This window comes from Salmo salar, chromosome 07 (assembly GCF_965601325.2).
Source record: "Salmo salar chromosome 07, fSalSal1, whole genome shotgun sequence".
Lineage (NCBI taxonomy): Eukaryota > Metazoa > Chordata > Actinopteri > Salmoniformes > Salmonidae > Salmo > Salmo salar.
The window spans coordinates 63,236,717-63,258,491 of record NC_138297.1 but is presented as its reverse complement, the minus strand read 5'-3'; the positions used below and the strand labels follow the sequence as shown (position 1 = coordinate 63,258,491).

General features: G+C 46.8%; 1 protein-coding gene and 1 non-coding gene across 2 annotated transcripts in view; one reads left to right on the top strand and one right to left on the bottom strand.

The window, feature by feature from the left end:
- Positions 1-21,775, top strand: part of LOC106594226 (PDZ domain-containing RING finger protein 4) — a 113,895-nt gene that overhangs the window by 13,428 nt on the left and 78,692 nt on the right. The gene's annotated exons all lie outside the window — the stretch shown is intronic.
- On the bottom strand, positions 13,171-13,225 carry LOC123728334 (U7 small nuclear RNA). Its single transcript, XR_006760220.1, has one exon. It is a non-coding gene; the product is annotated as a U7 small nuclear RNA (small nuclear RNA).

Genomic DNA, 21,775 nt, shown 5'->3' with positions numbered 1-21,775 from the left:
TACTGAGAAGACCCTAAGTTAGTAGTGGTCTGGTACTGAGAAGACCCTAAGTTAGTAGTGGTCTGGTACTGAGAAGACCCTAAGTTAGCAGTGGTCTGGTACTGAGAAGACCCTAAGTTAGTAGTGGTCTGGTACTGAGAAGACCCTAAGTTAGTAGTGGTCTGGTACTGAGAAGACCCTAAGTTAGTAGTGGTCTGGTACTGAGAAGACCCTAAGTTAGTAGTGGTCTGGTACTGAGAAGACCCTAAGTTAGTAGTGGTCTGGTACTGAGAAGACCCTAAGTTAGTAGTGGTCTGGTACTGAGAAGACCCTAAGTTAGTAGTGGTCTGGTACTGAGAAGACCCTAAGTTAGTAGTGGTCTGGTACTGAGAAGACCCTAAGTTAGTAGTGGTCTGGTACTTAGAAGACCCTAAGTTAGTAGTGGTCTGGTACTGAGAAGACCCTAAGTTAGTAGTGGTCTGGTACTGAGAAGACCCTAAGTTAGTAGTGGTCTGGTACTGAGAAGATCCTAAGTTAGTAGTGGTCTGGTACTGAGAAGACCCTAAGTTAGTAGTGGTCTGGTACTTAGAAGACCCTAAGTTAGTAGTGGTCTGGTACTGAGAAGACCCTAAGTTAGTAGTGGTCTGGTACTGAGAAGACCCTAAGTTAGTAGTGGTCTGGTACTGAGAAGACCCTAAGTTAGTAGTGGTCTGGTACTGAGAAGACCCTAAGTTAGTAGTGGTCTAGTACTGAGAATACCCTAAGTTAGTAGTGGTCTGGTACTGAGAAGACCCTAAGTTAGTAGTGGTCTGGTACTGAGAAGACCCTAAGTTAGCAGTGGTCTGGTACTGAGAAGACCCTAAGTTAGTAGTGGTCTGGTACTGAGAAGACCCTAAGTTAGTAGTGGTCTGGTACTGAGAAGACCCTAAGTTAGTAGTGGTCTTGTACTGAGAAGACCCTAAGTTAGTAGTGGTCTGGTACTGAGAAGACCCTAAGTTAGTAGTGGTCTGGTACTGAGAAGACCCTAAGTTAGTAGTGGTCTGGTACTGAGAAGACCCTAAGTTAGTAGTGGTCTTGTACTGAGAAGACCCTAAGTTAGTAGTGGTCTGGTACTGAGAAGACCCTAAGTTAGTAGTGGTCTGGTACTGAGAATACCCTAAGTTAGTAGTGGTCTGGTACTGAGAAGACCCTAAGTTAGTAGTGGTCTGGTACTGAGAAGATAACATAGGTTCACTCTTTTTGATGTGTTGTGTTTATGTTACGAGTCTCAGTCTCAAGTGGTACAGGACAACAAGAGAGACAGAGGATGAGTTGTATTGACTTCTCATCCCCCCATCTCTCCTCTTCATCCTCCATCTCTCCTCTTCATCCTCCATCTCTCCTCTTCATCCTCCATCTCTCCTCTTCATCCTCTATCTCTCCTCTCCATCCTCTATCTCTCCTCTTCATCCTCCATCTCTCCTCTTCATCCTCCATCTCTCCTCTTCATCCTCCATCTCTCCTCTCCATCCTCTATCTCTCCTCTCCATCCTCTATCTCTCCTCTCCATCCTCTATCTCTCCTCTTCATCCTCCATCTCTCCTCCTCATCTCTCCTCTTCATCCTCCATCTCTCCTCTTCATCCTCCATCTCTCCATCTCTCCTCTTCATCCTCCATCTCTCCTCTTTATCTCTCCATCTCTCCTCTCCATCCCCCCATCTCTCCTCTTCATCACCCATCTCTCCTCTTCATCCTCCTCTGTCTGAGAGAGTTGATGATGAAATTATGTTTTTCCCCCTCTGTTTTTATCCCCATACACGCTGGAGGACTGTGTGTGTGTGTGTGTGTGTGTGTGTGTGTGTGTGTGTGTGTGTGTGTGTGTGTGTGTGTGTGTGTGTGTGTGTGTGTGTGTGTGTGTGTGTGTGTGTGTGTGTGTGTGTGTGTGTGTGTGGGGACCTTTTAATCTGTGTCAAACCTCCCTCTCAGACTTGACCCATGGTGAGGTACTCTTCAAAATATGTTTTTATCAGCCACCTTTATCTCTGTCATCTCACTGCAAATACTAGCTGTATTTTTGAAGACGTCTTAGTGGGAAAAGGAATGAGAAAGAGAGGCGGTGAAGGGAGAAACTGTTATTAACACATCCTCTCTGGCCGTTCTAGCCCATATCTTTACACTAATAACAACTAAGGTGTGCGTTGTGACTAGTCTGCCATTGTGTTGTGACTGTGTCTGGTGTGTGTATGTGTGTGTGCATGTGTGTGCATGTGTGTGCATGTGTGTGTGTGCCCATGTGTGTGTGCACGTGCATGCATGCATGAATACGTGTGTGTGTCTCTGTGTGTGTGTCTCAGTGTGTGTGTGTGTGTGAGTGTTGGGGGGTAGTTAGTTAGTAAATGCATGGCATGGTATGCACACAAATGACTCCTTGACTTGCAACAGCTTGGCTTGGGGACTTTGAACATTGAGCAGAAACACAGGGACAAGGAAGCATATGTAGCTGTCTGTCTATCCATCTGGGACCAGGCCGTACTAACCCTAACCCTATCCCTATCCCTATCCCTGTACTAACCCTATCCCTATCCCCGTACTAACCCTAACCCTATCCCTGTACTAACCCTATCCCTATCCCTGTACTAACCCTATCCCTATCCCTGTACTAACCCTAACCCTATCCCTATCCCTGTACTAACCCTAACCCTATCCCTGTACTAACCCTATCCCTATCCCTGTACTAACCCTAACCCTATCCCTGTACTAACCCTATCCCTATCCCTGTACTAACCCTATCCCTATCGCTGTACTAACCCTAACCCTATCCCTGTACTAACTCTAACCCTATCCCTGCACTAACCCTGTACTAACACTAACCCTATCCCTGTACTAACCCTAACCCTATCCCTATCCCTGTACTAACCCTAACCCTATCCCTGTACTAACCCTATCCCTGTACTAACCCTAACCATATCCCTGTACTAACCCTATCCCTATCCCTGTACTAACCCTAACCCTATCCCTGTACTAACCCTATCCCTATCCCTGTACTAACCCTAACCCTATCCCTGTACTAACCCTGTACTAACACTAACCCTATCCCTGTACTAACCCTAACCCTATCCCTATCCCTGTACTAACCCTAACCCTATCCCTGTACTAACCCTAACCCTAACCCTATCCCTGTACTAACCCTAACCCTATCCCTGTACTAACCCTATCCCTATCCCTGTACTAACCCTAACCCTATCCCTGTACTAACCCTAACCCTATCCCTGTACTAACCCTATCCCTATCCCTGTACTAACCCTAACCCTATCCCTGTACTAACCCTAACCCTATCCCTGTACTAACCCTGTACTAACACTAACCCTATCCCTGTACTAACCCTAACCCTATCCTTATCCCTGTACTAACCCTAACCCTATCCCTGTACTAACCCTATCCCTGTACTAACCCTAACCCTAACCCTATCCCTGTACTAACCCTAACCCTATCCCTCTAACCTTAACCCTGTACTAACCCTAACCCTATCCCTGTACTAACCCTATCCCTATCCCTGTACTAACCCTATCCCTATCCCTGTACTAACCCTAACCCTATCCCTATCCCTGTACTAACCCTAACCCTATCCCTGTACTAACCCTATCCCTATCCCTGTACTAACCCTAACCCTATCCCTGTACTAACCCTATCCCTATCCCTGTACTAACCCTAACCCTATCACTGTACTAACCCTAACCCTATCCCTGTACTAACCCTAACCCTATCCCTATCCCTGTACTAACCCTAACCCTATCCCTGTACTAACTCTAACCCTATCCCTGCACTAACCCTGTACTAACACTAACCCTATCCCTGTACTAACCCTAACCCTATCCCTATCCCTGTACTAACCCTAACCCTATCCCTGTACTAACCCTATCCCTGTACTAACCCTAACCCTATCCCTGTACTAACCCTATCCCTATCCCTGTACTAACCCTATCCCTGTACTAACCCTAACCCTATCCCTGTACTAACCCTAACCCTATCCCTGTACTAACCCTGTACTAACACTAACCCGATCCCTGTACTAACCCTAACCCTATCCCTTAACACTAACCCGATCCCTGTACTAACCCTAACCCTATCCCTATCCCTGTACTAACCCTAACCCTATCCTTATCCCTGTACTAACCCTAACTCTATCCCTGTACTAACCCTATCCCTGTACTAACCCTAACCCTAACCCTATCCCTGTACTAACCCTAACCCTATCCCTATCCCTGTACTAACCCTATCCCTGTACTAACCCTAACCCTCTACTAACCCTAACCCTAACCCTCTACTAACCCTAAACCTAACCCTCTACTAACCCTAACCCTAACCCTCTACTAACCCTAACCCTATCCCTGTACAAACCCTAACCCTATCCCTGTACAAACCCTAACACTATCCCTGTACTAACCCTAACCCTATCCCTGTACTAACCCTAACCCTCTACTAACTCTAACCATAACCCTGTACTAACCCTAACCCTGTACTAACCCTAACCCTCTACTAACCCTAACCATAACCCAGTACTAACCCTATCCTTGTACTAACCCTAACCCTGTACTAACCCTAACCCTGTACTAACCCTAACCCTCTACTAACCCTAACCCTCTACTAACCCTAACCCTAACCCTATTCCTGTACTAACCCTAACCCTATCCCTGTACTAACCCTAACCCTGTACTAACCCTATCCCTGTAATAACCCTATCCCTGTACTAACCCTAACCCTAACCCTGTACTAACCCTATCCCTATACTAACACTAACCCTATCCCTGTACTAACCCTAACCCTGTACTAACCCTAACCCTGTACTAACCCTATCCCTGTACTAACCCTAACCCTATCCCTGTACTAACCCTAACCCTGTACTAACCCTATCCCTGTACTAACCCTGTCCCTGTACTAACCCTAACCCTAACCCTGTACTAACCCTATCCCTGTACTAACCCTAACCCTATCCCTGTACTAACCCTAACCCTAACCCTGTACTAACCCTATCCCTGTACTAACCCTAACCCTATCCCTGTACTAGCCCCACATCCACAGACAAACAGAAGGAGCTACTCATTAACACATCATTATGGTCCTAACCAGACAACAGCAGTGCAGGTTTAAATCGACTACCGTATGCAGCAGAGGAAGGTGAGGTGACTCCTTTTCTCTCCTCTGGTCTCCTCTGGAGACGAGGTGGGAAAACAATGGGGAAAACAGTCCATGTGTCAAATCATGTGGTTGTAATATGGTTTTAATATTGTTTTAATATGGTTTTAATATGGTTGTAATGTGGTTTTAATATGGTTTCAATATGGTTTTAATATGGTTTTAATATGGTTGTAATGTGGTTTTAATATGGTTTCAATATGGTTTTAATATGGTTGTAATGTGGTTTTAATATGGTTGTAATATGGTTTATATATATTTGTTATATGGTTTTAATATGGTTGTAATATGGTTCTAATATGGTTCTAATATGATTTCATATGGTTGTAATATGGTTGTAATATGGTTGTAATATGATTGTAATATGGTTGTAATATTGTTGTAATATGGTTGTAATATGATTTCAATATGGTTGTAATATGATTGTAATATGATTTCAATATGGTTGTAATTCTGTTTTAGGACAAGACTGACCATTATTATGTGAACTGGTGGTATTTAGCTATGCTCTTTTGTTAAAGATATAATTAGTGTGTAATGTGTTTAATGCCACTGCATTTGAATTGGTGCGTGGATTAGTATTGTGGTTGTCTAATATGTCAATTCAATCAATTCAATCTGTCACCCCAGTGATTGAGATGATTTTAACTGGTGGGTTATAAATACTACTATAATGCTTTGCTGCTAGGATAATTCTCTCCCAGAACATGGTTTTCTATGCCTGGTTTTATCAGCATACATTGTGTGTCTGTTCCACTGTGTTTCATCAGAGTTAGATGGATCAGCGGAGCGCGGCAGGGTGATTATCATAGGATTTAGAGGTGCATATGGCCCAATCGACAAGAGGTAACACCTTCTCTGGGCTGGAGCCAAATGGGGAAACTAGAACGTTTATTCAGTGTTAACACAAGGTTAATGTACTACACAGGGGTTAAACACCAAGTGGTGTAGTGTGTGTAAGCTGAATTCAGTTATTTATATATTGTAGGTGGTGTGTATAGTGAAAGTGAAAAGGGCAAAATGTGAACATTCAATACTGGGACAAAAATGAATCTATGGCAAAGATAATGTCTGCACAACTCTAACATGCTCCCACGGTGATCTATTCAGACACACATAACACACAATGTTGGTATATTGTGTATCAGGTGAATTGTTGTTGCATTGTGAAATATTGTACAAGCTAGATTCTACGGATGGCTGTTGGAAATGAGAACAAGCTAGACACACTGTAGAGCAACTCTTCAGCTTGTTAGTTCAGCGTGTCAGTGTGTTTGTCTACCTCTGACATGAATCTTCCAGTTACAACATAAAGGCCTATGTGATTTCTTTTTCGTTGTGACCGTGGGGAATAGACTGGGGAGTCTGGAACATACAGGTACCAGTATGAATAATATAAAGCAGGGTTGAATGTTGTTGATCCCCAGATGACATCTGAGACATGAATCCACACACACACCTCACCCCCCACGCTAACACTGTCACTGAGGTGTGACCTGCTGGAGTGTGTGAGGACTGAGCTAGAGGAGGGGGAGGTTTGAGTGAGAATAGGGGAGAGATCACACACAAAGAGGTTGTAAGGAATAAGTGTGTGTGTGTGTGTGTGTGTGTGTGTGGTGTGTGTGTGTGTGTGTGTGTGTGTGTGTGTGTGTGTGTGTGTGTGTGTGTGTGTGTGTGTGTGTGTGTGTGTGCGTGCGTGTGCGTGTGAGAGAGGTGTGTGTTTGGGGTGTGTCTGTGTGTGTGTGTGTGTTGTGTGAGAGGTGTGTGTTTGGGGGTGTGTGTGTGTGTGTGTGTGATGTGTGTGTGTGTGTGTGTGTGTGGGCGGGCGCGCGCGTGTGTGTGTGTGTGTGTGTGTGTGTGTGTGTGTGTGTGTGTGTGTGTGTGTGTGTGTGTGTGTGGGGTGTGTCGTGTGTGTGTGTGTGTGTGTGTGGGGTGTGTCTGTGTGTGTGTGTGTGTGTGTGTGTGTGTGTGTGGTGTGTGTGTGTGTGTGTGTGTGTGTGTGTGTGTGTGTGTGTGTGTGTGTGTGTGTGTGTGTGTGTGTGTGTGTGTGTGTGTGGGGTGTGTCTGTGTGTGTGTGTGTGTGTGTGTGTGTGTGTGTGTGTGTGTGTGTGTGTGTCTGTGTGTGTGTGTGTGTGTGTGTGTGTGTGTGTGTGTGTGTGTGTGTGTGTGGTGTGTGTGTGTGTGTGTGTGTGTGTGTGTGTGTGAGAGAGAGGGGGTCGTGAAGTCAGGGCAGGATAGGGCACAAGTCGTTTCGCTCCACAGGTCACAGAGACCCCCTGCTCCTGTCCTGATAAGACCAAGCTGAAAGGCCACGATGGGGACAGTCCTTCCCCTCCCTCCATCCCTCCATCTAGACAGACTAGGAGTGGAGGAGGAGACGATAAGGATTCTGAATGTAGAAACAACAAAGCCAGCCTCTGGAAATTGGAAAGGCATTAGCATGACACAGTACGTCTTTTAACAGCAGTGTAAAACTGTCACTCCTACATAAAGGTCCTATCAGGCCTTATCAGAGCCTCTGTGGTTACCATAGTCACTCAACCTATCAGGCCTTATCAGAGCCTCTGTGGTTACCATCAGTCACTCAACCTATCAGGCCTTATCAGAGCCTCTGTGGTTACCATAGTCACTCAACCTATCAGGCCTTATCAGAGCCTCTGTGGTTACCATAGTCACTCAACCTATCAGGCCTTATCAGAGCCTCTGTGGTTACCACAGTCACTCAACCTATCAGGCCTTATCAGAGCCTCTGTGGTTACCATAGTCACTCAACCTATCAGGCCTTATCAGAGCCTCTGTGGTTACCATAGTCACTCAACCTATCAGGCCTTATCAGAGCCTCTGTGGTTACCATAGTCACTCAACCTATCAGGCCTTATCAGAGCCTCTGTGGTTACCATAGTCACTCAACCTATCAGGCCTTATCAGAGCCTCTGTGGTTACCATAGTCACTCAACCTATCAGGCCTTATCAGAGCCTCTGTGGTTACCATAGTCACTCAGGGCCAAGCCAGCTACCATGATATGTTACTAACTGACTGACTGACTGACTGACTGACTGACTGACTGACTGACTGACTGACTGACTGACTGACTGACTGACTGACTGACTGACTGACTGACTGACTGACTGACTGACTGACTGACTGACTGACTAACTAACTAACTGCTGGACTGTTATGAATGACTGGTTAGAATGACTGCAGGGACAGTATTTGTAAAGTATCTCAGAGGAGTGCTGATCTAGGATCAAGTCTTTCCCTGTCCATTCATAATGTAAAAAGCCAACATTATCCTACCCTAAATCACCACTCCTATTCTGAGACGCTTTATGAATCCCGTCCCAGGACTGATATTTCTGACTCTGTTCCGTATGGAATCTGTGTTTCTGTTCACAGTGACTGGATGTGATGGGAATTAGACAGGTGTTGCTACTGGTCCTGAAAAAGGCCTTTGTGCTGTAACGTTGTCTGAACTATATCCCCTCTTTATTTTATGTAGTATGTAATCCTAAAGCTTTGCTGTGTTATTCTGGATGTGATGTGACCAACAGTAGGCCATTACTACCATCACACCCTTCAGCCCTGCCACCCCCACATCCCGAAGTGTGGCCCCTCACTTATCAGTAACCAGACTCCACGTCTCTTGTCCGTTCCCCTCTGGTGCCCCCGTCTGTCCGTCTGTCCGTCTGCCTATCAGTGCCAAAATAATGCAGATTTACACAAGCCGCCCTTGGAGATGGCACCTGTGTGTTTGTGTGTGTGTGTGTGTGTGTGTGTGTGTGTGTGTGTGTGTGTGTGTGTGTGTGTGTGTGTGTGTGTGTGTGTGTGTGTGTGTGTGTGTGTGTGTGTGTGTTTGTGTGTGTGTGTGTGTGTGTGTGTGTGTGTGTGTGTGTGTGTGTGTGTGTGTGTGTGTGTGTGTGTGTGTGTGTTGTGTGTGTATTTCTGTATTTACAGTTCATCCAGTACCGGGGAATACCCCAGCACCTATAATCCAGACCCAACATCACCTGGAGTTTTCTGAGTATCAGACATCTTACTGAGAGAAGAGAGAGTGATAGAGAAAAGTGCTACTAACCACACAGTTTAGAGGAGTGGATGGGTTCAGATATTATACAGAGGAACCTCAGGGAGATAAGGAACGAGGGAGACGGGGGATGGAGGGAGAGGAGGGAAAGAGATCAGGGAGGAGAGCGCTCCTAGCACACTAGGCTGAAAGTGTGTCAGTGTTACTGTGTGTTAGGTAGAGCACAGCAGTGAAAGAGAGGGCTTCTGTTAATCTCTCTCTTTATAGGCCTCCCTCTCTCTCCATCCTTCTGTCTCACTCACATGTTCTCTCACACTCCTTCAGTCTTTATCTCCCTGTCACACTCCTTCAGTCTCTATCTCCCTGTCACACTCCTTCAGTCTCTATCTCCCTGTCACACTCTTCAGTCTCTATCTCCCTGTCACACTCCTTCAGTCTCTATCTCCCTGTCACACTCCTTCAGTCTCTATCTCCCTGTCACACTCCTTCAGTCTCTATCTCCCTGTCACACTCCTTCAGTCTCTATCTCCCTGTCACACTCCTTCAGTCTCTATCTCCCTGTCACACTCCTCCCTCTCTCCCCCTCTCAGTCTCTTTTCTCATTCTCTCTCTCTCTCTCTCTCTCTCTCTCTCTCTCTCTCTCTCTCTCTTTCTCTCTCTCTCTCTCGCTCTCTCTCTCTCTTTCTCTTCCACGCTCTCTCTGTCTCTGTCAATTCAATTCAAGGGGCTTTATTGGCATGGGAAACATATGTTAACATTGCCAAAGCAAGTGAGGTAGATAATATACAAAAGTGAAATAAACAATAAAGATTTACAGTTAACATTTCACATACAGAAGTTTCAAAAGAACAAAGACATTACAAATGTCATATTATGTATATATACAGTGTTGTAACGATGTACAAATAGTTAATGTACAAAAGTGAAAATAAATAAGCATAAATATGGGTTGTATTTACAATGGTGTTTGTTCTTCACTGGTTGACCTTTTCTTGTGGCAACAGGTCACAAATCTTGCTGCTGTGATGTCACACTGTGGTATTTCACCCAGTAGATATGGGAGTTTATCAAAATCGGGATTGTTTTAGAATTCTTTGTGGATGTGTGTAATCTGAGGGAAATATGTGTCTTTAATATGGTCATACATTGGGGGGGTGTGCAATAGTTTTTCCCTTCCCCGCCTGATAGATATTAGTCCCTCTCAGGACAGGGCTAATTTCCCCTTCCCCTGTCTGATAGATATTAGTCCCTCTCAGGACAGGGCTAATTTCCCCTTCCCCTGTCTGATAGATATTAGTCCCTCTCAGGACAGGGCTAATTTCCCCTTCCCCTGTCTGATAGATATTAGTCCCTCTCAGGACAGGGCTAATTTCCCCTTCCCCTGTCTGATAGATATTAGTCCCTCTCAGGACAGGGCTAATTTCCCCTTCCCCTGTCTGATAGATATTAGTCCCTCTCAGGACAGGGCTAATTTCACCTTCCCCTGTCTGATAAATATTAGTCCCTCGCAGGACAGGGCTAATTTCCCCTTCCCCTGTCTGATAGATATTAGTCCCTTTCAGGACAGGGCTAATTTCCCCTTCCCCTGTCTGATAGATATTAGTCCCTCTCAGGACAGGGCTAATTACCACTTCCCCTGTCTGATAGATATTAGTCCCTCTCAGGACAGGGCTAATTTCCCCTTCCCCTGTCTGATAGATATTAGTCCCTCTCAGGACAGGGCTAATTTCCCCTTCCCCTGTCTGATAGATATTAGTCCCTCTCAGGACAGGGCTAATTTCCCCTTCCCCTGTCTGATAGATATTAGTCCCTCTCAGGACAGGGCTAATTTCCCCTTCCCCTGTCTGATAGATATTAGTCCCTCTCAGGACAGGGCTAATTTCCCCTTCCCCTGTCTGATAGATATTAGTCCCTTTCAGGACAGGGCTAATTTCACCTTCCCCTGTCTGTGGCGTCTGTCTCTGATTCAGTTTGAAGCTAACCTTGTGCTACTATAACCTCATAATATACTGTAGCTCATGGATACACTTCTGGCCTTCTGGGCTCCTTCTGTTGAAATGGACAGATGTTCCATTAAGAGGTAGCAGGGTCCTCATATGTCACTTTTCCATCACGTGTGTGTGTGCTGTGTGTGTGCCTCTACCGCCCGAACCACGTCCCACTTCATGCCCATGCGTGCCTGTCCACACGCTCACGTGAAGTTGAGGCTTAACCAAGTGTACTAATAAGGTATTACATTACAGTAAAATCTGGTGTTGGGTTCCCACTTAACCAACTGTGCTTTAGTGTGTGTGTGTGTGTGTGTGTGTGTGTGTGTGTGTGTGTGTGTGTGTGTGTGTGTGTGTGTGTGTGTGTGTGTGTGTGTGTGTGTGTGTGTGTGTGTGTGTGTGTGTGTGTGTAAGGTGTGTGTGTGTGTGAGAGTGTGTGTGTTTTGATGTGTGCGCATGTGTTTGTGTAAGCGTGTATTTCTGTGTGCATGCATGCGTACGTGCATGTGTGTGTGCCCACATGAAAAAATACTATTATATACTATGGTAAAATACTATGCTATACTATGGTAAAATACTATAGTATACTATGGTAAACTACTATAGTATTCACTGTATTGTTTTTGCAGACTTTACTGTAGTATTCACTAAAGTCTGCAAAAACACTACAGTGAATACTATAGTATTTAGATTGCAAGCCCTGCCACATCTGTCGAGTGTCGGAACTGGTGTAGTACGATTCGATCTTAGTCCTGTATCGATGCTTTGCCTGTTTGATGGTTCGTCGGAGGGCATAGAGGGATTTCTTACAAGCTTCCGGGTTAGAGTCCCGCTCCTTGAAAGCAGCACCTATACTCTTTAGCTCAGTGCGGATGTTGTCTGTAATCCATGGCTTCTGTTTGGGGTATGTACGTACGGTCAGTGTGGGGACAACGTCATCAATGCACTTATTGATGAAGCCAGTGACATGTGGTGTAGTCAGAAAATTCCAGAATATATTCCAGTCTGTGCTATCAAAACAGTCCTGTAGTTTAGCATCTGCTTCATCTGAACACTTTTTTATTGACTGAGTCACTGGTGCTTCCTGCTTACATTTTTGCTTGTAAGCAGGAATCAGGAAGATAGAATTATGGTCAGATTTGCCAAATGGAGGGCGAGGGAGAGCTTTGTATGCGTCTCTGTGTGTGGAGTAAAGGTGGTCTAGAGTTTTTTTTCCCTCTGGTTGCACATTTGACATGCTGACAGAAATGAGGTAAAACGGATTTAAGTTTCCCTGCATTAAAGTCGCCGGCCACTAGGAGCGCCGCCTCTGTATGAGCATTTTCCTGTTTGCTTATGGCGGTATACAGCTCATTGAGTGCGGTCTTAGTGCCAGCATCTGTCTGTGGTGGTATGTAGAAAGCTATGAAAAATACAGATGAAAACTCTCTAGGTAGATAGTGTGGTCTACAGCTACTCTACCTCAGGCGAGCAAAACCTTGAGGCTTCCTTAGATATTGTGCCCCAGCTGTTGTTTACAAATATACATTGTCTTACCAGAGGCTGTTGTTCTATCCTGCTGATACAGTGTATAACCCACCAGCTGTATGTTATTCATGTCGTCGTTCAGCCACAACTCAGTGAAACATAAGATATTACAGTTTTTAATGTCCCGGTGGTAGGATATACGTGCTTTTAGTTCATCCAGCGATTGTACGTTGGCCAGTAGTACGGATGGCAAAGGCAGATTAGCCACTCATCGGCGGATCTTCACAAGGCACCCCAATCTCTTTCCGCGATACCTCTTGCGTTTTTTTTCTCCTGCGAATGACGGGGATGAGGGCCTGTTCGAGTGTCTGGAGTAAATCCCTCTCGTCCGACTCATTAAAGAGAGTTAACTATATTATAAATACTCTGTTAAAAGAAAGGTGTAGAATATACTATAGTAGTGTAGTGTGTTTGTAGACTGTAGTATACTGTAGTATTTACTGCAGTTTTTTTGTTTTATTATCTTCCACAAAGAAGTGGAGGCTTTCACCTTGAGGAAACCTACTGGAGAAATACTAAAAGAGCTAATTTTCCATAACCTGTAGGTAGATAGGACTGGGGTGTGAACACATACTGTAGGTCAGCGCTTCTGCTCTGTTCTACTTATAGGGAACACAATATATGGTCTATACTTGGCATGTCGGTTTCTCACTTATAGGTGGCACAAATTGGGATATGGGGGAGGGGAATGGTTAGGCTATATGCAAGATAAATACATTAGTATTTGCTATAGTTAAAAGTGTAGTGTTTTTGCGGACTGTAGTATTTTGGGGAATAATACTACAACATTCTATAGTTAGGATACTCGAGGGATACTACAGTGTGTAGTATAGTATTCTACAGTATACTACAGTCTACTACAGAATTATATAGTAAGTACTGTAGTATTCTATGGTAAACTGTAGGGTTTTTTTCATGTTGGTGAGTGTGTGTGTGTTTGTGTGTAGGAGATTTTAGTCCCTCTCAGGACAGGGCTCTGTGTCGCCTTACAGATAGAATATCAGCCCACCATCTGTTCTATCCACTAACAGAGGTTTCACTGTGCTGGAACCAGAGACCAGCTACACTTATTATTATGGGTTATTATAGGAAGTCAGGACACACGTTACTGTAGATGTGTGTGTTGTTCTTTGTTTAAGCTATCCTAAGCATCGTTTATCATAATTTATCATCACATGATAATCATTTTTATTATCTCACTCCATTCACACATTCATCCATAGTAAAGAAAGAACTATGAATGTAATGTTAAGTGGTGATTGAGGTGGTTGAATGGAGCGGAATTAGTGTTTCAATACGTCTTCTACAGTTTTTTTCTTTGCTGTTGAATAACTGCTCTTTTCTGGAGCGGTGGTATTTTCTCTCCGGGCATATCCCCGCTTCCGTTCAGGCTCGCCGAAGTGTGAAGTCATTTCTTTTCCCAGGAAACTAGCGGGTGGGTTAAAGGAAGGGAGGAAGCAGTAGTTATGAATATGCTAATGAGAGAGGTGCTTCCAGTAGAAATATGCATTACATTAAAATAAAAAGAGGTGGGGAGAAATGTGATAGTTGAGGCAGCTAGGCTTATTAGGTGAATTCCCCCTTCATAATTTTATGTGCATACATTTTTTTCTTTCTCAGCAGCAAAATGTTTCACTTTCTAAGCTTTTGGCATGTTCTCTAATTATGCCCCCACCCCTTGTACACAAGGCTATTTTGCTCCCAACCAAATTTGGGATCTTGTGTTACCGTAACACCCCCCATCCCCCACCCCCTTCCTTACCAAATAACACAAGATGTCTGACAAAAAAAGCTAAACTAAAAAACACCCTCTCCCCTGGCTTTCCAGTGGTGTCTGCCACCTGGAGTCTCTCTATTAACCCTGGGTAGAGAGCTTGGCTCAGCCTCAGTCACAGAGCTGCTGTCAACTAGCAACAAATGAACCTGTTTCTCTCTCAAACAAGAGACTGGAGAACAATAGAGATGCAGAGCAAGAGGGCTGACACCATGAGACATAGTGGTGTCTACAGGGCTAGTGGTGTCTACAGGGCTGACACCATGAGACATAGTGGTGTCTACAGGGCTGACACCATGAGACATAGTGGTGTCTACAGGGCTGACACCATGAGACATAGTGGTGTCGACAGGGCTGACAGCGTGAGACATAGTGGTGTCTACAGGGTGCGTTGTAGACTGAGTGATGGAGGGCAATGAGAGAGGCACATGCACACACACACACACACACACACACACACACACACACACACACACACACACACACACACACACACACACACACACACACACACACACACACACACACACACACACACACACACACACACACACACACACACACACACACACACACACACAGTACAAGCCAGCTACAGGCCCTAGAAGTACCCTGTAATGGCCTGCCAGCTTGAGCCAGTGTGTGTCCGTTCGGTACGATGGTTCGCTAATAAAACAGCAGGGTGCCCCCATCCACCCTGCACCGCACCCTGCACCGTCCAGTCAGACCTGAGTTCAACCAGTATTACTATCCCTGCACCGTCCAGCCAGACCTGAGTTCAAACAGTATTACTACCCCTGCACCGTCCAGCCAGACCTGAGTTCAACCAGTATTACTATCCCTGCACCGTCCAGCCAGACCTGAGTTCAACCAGTATTACTATCCCTGCACCGTCCAGCCAGACCTGAGTTCAACCAGTATTACTATCCCTGCACCGTCCAGTCAGACCTGAGTTCAACCAGTATTACTATCCCTGCACCGTCCAGTCAGACCTGAGTTCAACCAGTATTACTATCCCTGCACCGTCCAGTCAGACCTGAGTTCAACCAGTATTACTATCCCTGCACCGTCCAGTCAGACCTGAGTTCAACCAGCATTACTATCCCTGCACCGTCCAGTCAGACCTGAGTTCAACCAGTATTACTATCCCTGCACCGTCCAGTCAGACCTGAGTTCAACCAGTATTACTATCCCTGCACCGTCCAGTCAGACCTGAGTTCAACCAGTATTACTGTCCCTGCACCGTCCAGCCAGACCTGAGTTCAACCAGTATTACTATCCCTGCACCGTCCAGTCAGACCTGAGTTCAACCAGTATTACTATCCCTGCACCGGCCAGTCAGACCTGAGTTCAACCAGCATTACTATCCCTGCACCGTCCAGTCAGACCTGAGTTCAACCAGTATTACTATCCCTGCACCGTCCAGTCAGACCTGAGTTCAACCAGTATTACTATCCCTGCACCGTCCAGCCAGACCTGAGTTCAACCAGTATTACTATCCCTGCACCGTCCAGTCAGACCTGAGTTCAACCAGTATTACTATCCCTGCACCGTCCAGTCAGACCTGAGTTCAACCAGTATTACTATCCCTGCACCGTCCAGTCAGACCTGAGTTCAACCAGTATTACTATCCCTGCACCGTCCAGTCAGACCTGAGTTCAACCAGTATTACTATCCCTGCACCGTCCAGCCAGACCTGAGTTCAACCAGTATTACTATCCCTGCACCGTCCAGCCAGACCTGAGTTCAACCAGTATTACTATCCCTGCACCGTCCAGCCAGACCTGAGTTCAACCAGTATTACTATCCCTGCACCGTCCAGTCAGACCTGAGTTCAACCAGTATTACTATCCCTGCACCGTCCAGCCAGACCTGAGTTCAACCAGTATTACTATCCCTGCACCGTCCAGTCAGACCTGAGTTCAACCAGTATTACTATCCCTGCACCGTCCAGTCAGACCTGAGTTCAACCAGTATTACTATCCCTGCACCGTCCAGTCAGACCTGAGTTCAACCAGTATTACTATCCCTGCACCGTCCAGCCAGACCTGAGTTCAACCAGTATTACTATCCCTGCACCGTCCAGCCAGACCTGAGTTCAACCAGTATTACTATCCCGGCACCGTCCAGTCAGACCTGAGTTCAACCAGTATTACTATCCTTGCACCGTCCAGTCAGACCTGAGTTCAACCAGTATTACTATCCCTGCACCGTCCAATCAGACCTGAGTTCAACCAGTATTACTATCCCTAAACCGTCCAGTCAGACCTGAGTTCAACCAGTATTACTATCCCTGCACCGTCCAGTCAGACCTGAGTTCAACCAGTATTACTAATCCTGCACCGTCCAGTCAGACCTGAGTTCAACCAGTATTACTATCCCTGCACCGTCCAGTCAGACCTGAGTTCAACCAGTATTACTATCCCTGCACCGTCCAGTCAGACCTGAGTTCAACCAGTATTACTATCCCTGCACCGTCCAGCCAGACCTGAGTTCAACCAGTATTACTATCCCTGCACCGTCCAGCCAGACCTGAGTTCAACCAGTATTACTATCCCTGCACCGTCCAGCCAGACCTGAGTTCAACCAGTATTACTATCCCTGCACCGTCCAGTCAGACCTGAGTTCAACCAGTATTACTATCCCTGCACCGTCCAGCCAGACCTGAGTTCAACCAGTATTACTATCCCTGCACCGTCCAGTCAGACCTGAGTTCAACCAGTATTACTATCCCTGCACCGTCCAGTCAGACCTGAGTTCAACCAGTATTACTATCCCTGCACCGTCCAGTCAGACCTGAGTTCAACCAGTATTACTATCCCTGCACCGTCCAGCCAGACCTGAGTTCAACCAGTATTACTATCCCTGCACCGTCCAGCCAGACCTGAGTTCAACCAGTATTACTATCCCGGCACCGTCCAGTCAGACCTGAGTTCAACCAGTATTACTATCCTTGCACCGTCCAGTCAGACCTGAGTTCAACCAGTATTACTATCCCTGCACCGTCCAATCAGACCTGAGTTCAACCAGTATTACTATCCCTAAACCGTCCAGTCAGACCTGAGTTCAACCAGTATTACTATCCCTGCACCGTCCAGTCAGACCTGAGTTCAACCAGTATTACTAATCCTGCACCGTCCAGTCAGACCTGAGTTCAACCAGTATTACTATCCCTGCACCGTCCAGCCAGACCTGAGTTCAACCAGTATTACTATCCCTGCACCGTCCAGTCAGACCTGAGTTCAACCAGTATTACTATCCCTGCACCGTCCAGTCAGACCTGAGTTCAACCAGTATTACTATCCCTGCACCATCCAGTCAGACCTGAGTTCAACCAGTATTACTATCCCTGCACCGTCCAGTCAGACCTGAGTTCAACCAGTATTACTATCCCTGCACCGTCCAGTCAGACCTGAGTTCAACCAGTATTACTATCACTGCACCGTCCAGTCAGACCTGAGTTCAACCAGTATTACTATCCCTGCACCGTCCAGCCAGACCTGAGTTCAACCAGTATTACTGTCCCTGCACCGTCCAGCCAGACCTGAGTTCAACCAGTATTACTATCCCTGCACCGTCCAGTCAGACCTGAGTTCAACCAGTATTACTGTCCCTGCACCGTCCAGCCAGACCTGAGTTCAACCAGTATTACTATCCCTGCACCGTCCAGCCAGACCTGAGTTCAACCAGTATTACTATCCCTGCACCGTCCAGCCAGACCTGAGTTCAACCAGTATTACTATCCCTGCACCGTCCAGCCAGACCTGAGTTCAACCAGTATTACTATCCCTGCACCGTCCAGTCAGACCTGAGTTCAACCAGTATTACTATCCCTGCACCGTCCAGCCAGACCTGAGATCAACCAGTATTACTATCCCTGCACCGTCCAGCCAGACCTGAGTTCAACCAGTATTACTATCCCTGCACCGTCCAGTCAGACCTGAGTTCAACCAGTATTACTATCCCTGCACCGTCCAGCCAGACCTGAGTTCAACCAGTATTACTATCCCTGCACCGTCCAGCCAGACCTGAGTTCAACCAGTATTACTATCCCTGCACCGTCCAGCCAGACCTGAGTTCAACCAGTATTACTATCCCTGCACCGTCCAGTCAGACCTGAGTTCAACCAGTATTACTGTCCCTGCACCGTCCAGCCAGACCTGAGTTCAACGAGTATTACTATCCCTGCACCGTCCACTCAGACCTGAGTTCAACCAGTATTACTATCCCTGCACCGTCCAGTCAGACCTGAGTACAACCAGTATTACTATCCCTGCACCGTCCAGCCAGACCTGAGTTCAACCAGTATTACTATCCCTGCACCGTCCAGTCAGACCTGAGTTCAACCAGTATTACTATCCCTGCACCGTCCAGCCAGACCTGAGTTCAACCAGTATTACTATCCCTGCACCGTCCAGCCAGACCTGAGTTCAACCAGTATTACTATCCCTGCACCGTCCAGCCAGACCTGAGTTCAACCAGTATTACTATCCCTGCACCGTCCAGTCAGACCTGAGTTCAACCAGTATTACTATCCCGGCACCGTCCAGTCAGACCTGAGTTCAACCAGTATTACTATCCTTGCACCGTCCAGTCAGACCTGAGTTCAACCAGTATTACTATCCCTGCACCGTCCAATCAGACCTGAGTTCAACCAGTATTACTATCCCTAAACCGTCAAGTCAGACCTGAGTTCAACCAGTATTACTATCCCTGCACCGTCCAGTCAGACCTGAGTTCAACCAGTATTACTAATCCTGCACCGTCCAGTCAGACCTGAGTTCAACCAGTATTACTATCCCTGCACCGTCCAGCCAGACCTGAGTTCAACCAGTATTACTATCCCTGCACCGTCCAGCCAGACCTGAGTTCAACCAGTATTACTATCCCTGCACCGTCCAGCCAGACCTGAGTTCAACCAGTATTACTATCCCTGCACCGTCCAGTCAGACCTGAGTTAAACCAGTATTACTATCCCTGCACCGTCCAGTCAGACCTGAGTTCAACCAGTATTACTATCCCTGCACCGTCCAGTCAGACCTGAGTTCAACCAGTATTACTATCCCTGCACCGTCCAGTCAGACCTGAGTTCAACCAGTATTACTATGCCTGCACCGTCCAGTCAGACCTGATTTCAACCAGTATTACTATCACTGCACCGTCCAGTCAGACCTGAGTTCAACCAGTATTACTATCCCTGCACCGTCCAGCCAGACCTGAGTTCAACCAGTATTACTGTCCCTGCACCGTCCAGCCAGACCTGAGTTCAACCAGTATTACTATCCCTGCACCGTCCAGTCAGACCTGAGTTCAACCAGTATTACTGTCCCTGCACCGTCCAGCCAGACCTGAGTTCAACCAGTATTACTATCCCTGCACCGTCCAGCCAGACCTGAGTTCAACCAGTATTACTATCCCTGCACCGTCCAGCCAGACCTGAGTTCAACCAGTATTACTATCCCTGCACCGTCCAGCCAGACCTGAGTTCAACCAGTATTACTATCCCTGCACCGTCCAGTCAGACCTGAGTTCAACCAGTATTACTATCCCTGCACCGTCCAGCCAGACCTGAGATCAACCAGTATTACTATCCCTGCACCGTCCAGCCAGACCTGAGTTCAACCAGTATTACTATCCCTGCACCGTCCAGTCAGACCTGAGTTCAACCAGTATTACTATCCCTGCACCGTCCAGCCAGACCTGAGTTCAACCAGTATTACTATCCCTGCACCGTCCAGCCAGACCTGAGTTCAACCAGTATTACTATCCCTGCACCGTCCAGCCAGACCTGAGTTCAACCAGTATTACTATCCCTGCACCGTCCAGTCAGACCTGAGTTCAACCAGTATTACTGTCCCTGCACCGTCCAGCCAGACCTGAGTTCAACGAGTATTACTATCCCTGCACCGTCCACTCAGACCTGAGTTCAACCAGTATTACTATCCCTGCACCGTCCAGTCAGACCTGAGTACAACCAGTATTACTATCCCTGCACCGTCCAGCCAGACCTGAGTTCAACCAGTATTACTATCCCTGCACCGTCCAGTCAGACCTGAGTTCAACCAGTATTACTATCCCTGCACCGTCCAGCCAGACCTGAGTTCAACCAGTATTACTATCCCTGCACCGTCCAGCCAGACCTGAGTTCAACCAGTATTACTATCCCTGCACCGTCCAGCCAGACCTGAGTTCAACCAGTATTACTATCCCTGCACCGTCCAGTCAGACCTGAGTTCAACCAGTATTACTATCCCTGCACCGTCCAGCCAGACCTGAGTTCAACCAGTATTACTATCCCTGCACCGTCCAGTCAGACCTGAGTTCAACCAGTATTACTATCCCTAAACCGTCCAGTCAGACCTGAGTTCAACCAGTATTACTATCCCTGCACCGTCCAGCCAGACCTGAGTTCAACCAGTATTACTATCCCTGCACCGTCCAGCCAGACCTGAGTTCAACCAGTATTACTATCCCTGCACCGTCCAGCCAGACCTGAGTTCAACCAGTATTACTATCCCTGCACCGTCCAGCCAGACCTGAGTTCAACCAGTATTACTATCCCTGCACCGTCCAATCAGACCTGAGTTCAACCAGTATTACTATCCCTAAACCGTCCAGTCAGACCTGAGTTCAACCAGTATTACTATCCCTGCACCGTCCAGTCAGACCTGAGTTCAACCAGTATTACTAATCCTGCACCGTCCAGTCAGACCTGAGTTCAACCAGTATTACTATCCCTGCACCGTCCAGCCAGACCTGAGTTCAACCAGTATTACTATCCCTGCACCGTCCAGTCAGACCTGAGTTCAACCAGTATTACTATCCCTGCACCGTCCAGTCAGACCTGAGTTCAACCAGTATTACTATCCCTGCACCATCCAGTCAGACCTGAGTTCAACCAGTATTACTATCCCTGCACCGTCCAGTCAGACCTGAGTTCAACCAGTATTACTATCCCTGCACCGTCCAGTCAGACCTGAGTTCAACCAGTATTACTATCACTGCACCGTCCAGTCAGACCTGAGTTCAACCAGTATTACTATCCCTGCACCGTCCAGCCAGACCTGAGTTCAACCAGTATTACTGTCCCTGCACCGTCCAGCCAGACCTGAGTTCAACCAGTATTACTATCCCTGCACCGTCCAGTCAGACCTGAGTTCAACCAGTATTACTGTCCCTGCACCGTCCAGCCAGACCTGAGTTCAACCAGTATTACTATCCCTGCACCGTCCAGCCAGACCTGAGTTCAACCAGTATTACTATCCCTGCACCGTCCAGCCAGACCTGAGTTCAACCAGTATTACTATCC